Here is a 5,008-nt window from a genome sequence, read left to right on the forward strand (position 1 = left end):
CTCAGAATGGGGTGGCTTTTTCCAATCCGCTCCACAGAATTGGCTAAGTATTACCAGATGAACAGAGCATGATCACTGTTCAGAAGACAGGCATACACTTTTGAGGTGACTTATACATTCGGGGGACGCTAAGCTCTCTCTACTATCTGTTAAAAGTCAGATCTTCCTGAGTTCCTAAACCAATGCATTTCTTTCTTTTGTGCTCCACCGTGTGGCCATTTAGTAGCTGCTGTTTTCCTGCCTTCTCATGTCTGCAAGATGAAAAAACGTTGAAACGTTGAAAAAAACCTTGAACGTTGAAAAAACGTTGAACCTTGAAAAAAGCCTTAACTTAAAAGAACTTTGTTGGATGTTCATGTTGAACTCCATGGCCCCGGAGGGGTTAAATGAAACAGCTGATTGGCTAGCCCAAGTTGATCTTAGTTACTGATCCCCGGATATGACGTCAGGGATAATTACTATTTCAGTGAGTGGAACAACGCCGCGGCCATCTTTCGGATGCCGCTGGACTTAAAAGTTAGGTGCATTTAATGATACAGGTATGTGCTTGATGACAACGTTTTTCTAAATAGTAATTGAATAGCATTCTTAAGTTTTAATGGTAGGTTTTAATCGCATGCTTTGTGTGTTTTCCCTAGAGCCCCATGCCTTGATAAACATCGGCGAAACGCGTTGGCAGGGGAGCGATCTATTTTGAACGCTGGAGAAAGCATATTCAATACAACATGATCCAAACAATTAATTGAAAGAAGCTAAGTCATTTTTTCTATATAACTTATTATGAATAATTGAAAAGCACATTTATATATATAAAAAAATGAACGTAAAAAATGAACGTAAAAAAGTATTAAAACATGACTATGATAAAGATATAGTGGACGAATGAAGATTTGATAGACCTTTGAGGTGTTTTTCACTTCTAGCGGTCAATCTGACACCCCCTATTTAGTATATTCCATATCACTGGAATTTTGTTATTTTGGTGATTTTTCTCTTTGTTTCACATCTAAGATTTGTAAGAATGGCTCAGAGTGTTGTGGACAAAGACTTATTTAGTTTTTCGGAAGAGAGAAAAACGGAATTGATCAACAGATCCATCCTATGTGCTGGCAGCACAAATGCTACAGGAATGCCATCTTGGTATGAACTGGAGAACCAACAAATGAAATTAATTAGAGCTGAGCTACATGCGAACACATTGGCCCAGTATGTAACCACTGGTATGATTCCACGAGGATTGCGTATTCAGAAGGGCCCTACACTATTTGCACAAAATCAACAATTCAAAGATAAATGGTGCGCCATTCTTAATAAGTGTAGCATGGACCTCATGCTCTTAATTATTGAACACATTACTATACTTGAGCAGGAACTTAAACATAACATTGAGGAATTAACATCTCAGATTAAGCAAGCAAGCGGGCCTGATAATGAGTTCAGTAAACTTGATAGTGAACACAAAGTTAAAATGGACAACTACAAAGAATCGTTAAGGCAAGCTAAATTAAAAAAATACAGAAGGGACGAGTGGGATTATACAAATAATCAGGTATATCTGTGGTTATTTAAAGGGACATATGTGACCTCCAAACAACCATGATGATCATTTATCTACAGACTCTAGTTCTTCCAGTGGCCAGAGTGGAGGCTGGTCCACTGCCAACAGTGGACAACAGGGCCAAGGGGGTTTTCCACAACGAGGCCAACGAGGCAAACAGAAATCCCGAGGAATAATAAGAGTAGGATTTCAACAACAACAACAACAAGGATATGTGACGGGTCCTCAAACTCGGTCGCAGTATAGAACCAATCTTCCATAGTGAATCTAACTGCCAAGCCTTTGTCTCATCATCAAGAAACTGTATTAGAACTGGGCTTGGGGTTTGTCCCGAGCACACGTTATGATGCCTTTGAAACTCGCTTGTCTATATACAGCCTCTTGCGCAAACTACATTTAAAAATGTTCTTTCTTGAGCACCCTCCCAGCAATGATGGCACCCTTATAGCAAAAAAATCGGGATGGTGTCCTTCCATGCCTCTTCACCCGCATCTAACAACATTTAGAGACTTAATTTTGATGGATGTGGAAGAACTTGAAAAACAGCATAAACAATACCCTAGGGATTATAATTTGTCTCACTCCGATTGGATAGCGCTTCAGGAACTCCATAAGGATACCTCCCTTATTATTACAAGAGCTGATAAGGGAGGAGCAGTTGTCATCTTATCCAGAGAAAAATATGTAGACGAAGCTCATCGTCAATTGAATGACCCTCAGGTTTATGAAAAACTTGAGGGTGATCCAGTGGTGGAGTTGAAGCAGAATATATCTATTTTGATCTCTAAAGCCTATAAGGCGAGGATGCTTACACTCCGTGAAGCAAATTTTTTAAATCCCAAATGGTATGTAACTCCAAAGATTATCTTTCTTCCGAAAATACACAAGAACTTAATGAATCCTCCGGGTCGACCTATTGTGTCGATGAAAAATTCCCCGCTGGAGCCGTTATCTAAATTCTTAGACCTTTTTCTACAACCAGAACTTCAGAAAGTGAAATCCCACATCAAAGACACCACTCATATGTTGAGATTACTTAACGAAATTCAAGATGTACAGGATCAATGGCTGTTGGCGACGTTTGACATCACAGCCTTGTACACGATGATTCCGACGGACCAAGCTCTTACCTTGCTTAAAGAGATATTTAGTCATCAAATGTTACGTCCTCATTTATCCACTGATATATTGATGGAAATGGCAACCCTTGTTTTGACCAAGAGTTATTTTTGGTTTCAGGAGGGTTTTTATTTACAACGACATGGTATTGCCATGGGGGCATCCCTGGCTCCGTCTTTAGCCACTCTGTTTATGGCTAGCATGGAGGAGGAGAAGATATATCACATGCCCCTGTTCAGACATATGGTCATTTGGAAGCGATATCTTGATGATATCTTCTGTATCTGGTCATCGACCGTAGCCAATTTTGACAAGTTCGTGAACGACCTCAATTCTATAGATGCAAATATTCAATTTACAGCTACAAAGGACTTTCACAAACTAGCTTTTTTAGACATCAGAATTATTAAAGACCATGGGAAATTAATAACCATTCTCCACCGGAAAAATACAGATCGTAACAGTCTGCTCCGCTTCAATAGCTTTCATCCTATTGGACTTCGGAGGAGCCTCCCTATTAGTCAATTTCTACGATTGCGGAGGATCTGCTATTCTATAGAAGAATACCGCATGCAAGCTAAAATTATGAAGAGACGCTTCTATCAGCGCGGCTACCCACATGATGTAGTAAAAAGAGCCTACACCCGAGCGAAGTATGCGCACCGAGAATGGCTGTTACAGGAGAACAATCGATTGTCCAATTCTGATGAGAATATTGCCTTTATCCAGCAATATTCTACTCTGGCTCTCAAGATCTCCCAAATCATTACCAAACATTGGCATGTAGTCAGGCTAGCTATTCCCTTGCTCGAAAATCATCCGAGCTGCTCCTATAAAAGACAGAAAAACATAGGTGAATATGTTAACCACAGCATCATCAGAAATCCAATACCTAAGATTAAAGGCTGCCACCTTCCCTGCGGACGTTGTCAATGGTGTCCATTCACGATCCCTGGTGAAATGTGGATACATCCCATCACAGGGGTCTCCTATCATTCTAGAGCCTTAACAAATTGCAATTCTAGTCAGGTCATTTATTGCATACAATGCCCATGCCCAAAACTTTACATTGGTCGTACTTTAAGATCTATAAAAACAAGGTTGACAGAACACAAATCTCGGGTCCATACCCGAAATGAAACTTCTCCATTGGTACGTCATTGGAAATTGTGTGGCCATACTTTAAAAGATCTCAAGTGGAGAGTGTTGGATAGTATTACAGTAGGGTGGGAGGGAGGTAACGTTGAAAAAAACCTTAACTTAAAAGAACTTCGTTGGATGTTCATGTTGAACTCCATGGCCCCGGAGGAGTTAAATGAAACAGCTGATTGGCTAGCCCAAGTTGATCTTAGTTACTGATCCCCGGATATGACGTCAGGGATAATTACTATTTCAGTGAGTGGAACAACGCCGCGGCCATCTTTCGGATGCCGCTGGACTTAAAAGTTAGGTGCATTTAATGATACAGGTATGTGCTTGATGACAACGTTTTTCTAAATAGTAATTGAATAGCATTCTTAAGTTTTAATGGTAGGTTTTAATCGCATGCTTTGTGTGTTTTCCCTAGAGCCCCATGCCTTGATAAACATCGGCGAAACGCGTTGGCAGGGGAGCGATCTATTTTGAACGCTGGAGAAAGCATATTCAATACAACATGATCCAAACAATTAATTGAAAGAAGCTAAGTCATTTTTTCTATATAACTTATTATGAATAGTTGAAAAGCACATTTATATATATAAAAAAATGAACGTTAAAAAGTATTAAAACATGACTATGATAAAGATATAGGGGACGAATGAAGATTTGATAGACCTTTGAGGTGTTTTTCACTTCTAGCAGTCAATCTGACACCCCCTATTTAGTATATTCCATATCACTGGAATTTTGTTATTTTGCAAGATGTGCAGGCAGGCAAATAGATAGGGAATAAAATGGTAATTGAAAGTAGGCAGGGGAATGAGCCAGTGAGATTCAGCTAATAGCAGAGGGTTGGACTATGTTGAACTGAAAGTAGGTGCTGAAAGATAGCACCTTGCCATATAGTATCTGTTCTTTTTTCTCTCTCTCACTCATGAGGGAGAATTTTGCTTCTTTGTTTATCCAGGTCTCAGACTCTTCTTCCTTAAGAACATAAGAATTGCCGCTGCTGAGTCAGACCAGTGGTCCATCGTGCCCAGCAGTCCGCTCACGCGGTGTCCCTTAGGTCAAAGACCAGTGCCCTAAGTCTAGCCTTACCTGCTTACGTTCTACTTTAGCAGGAACTTGTCTAACTTTGTCTTGAAACCCTGGATGGTGTTTTCCCCTATGACATCCTTCGGAAGAGCGTTC

Source organism: Geotrypetes seraphini, chromosome 9 (genome assembly GCF_902459505.1).
Source record: "Geotrypetes seraphini chromosome 9, aGeoSer1.1, whole genome shotgun sequence".
Lineage (NCBI taxonomy): Eukaryota > Metazoa > Chordata > Amphibia > Gymnophiona > Dermophiidae > Geotrypetes > Geotrypetes seraphini.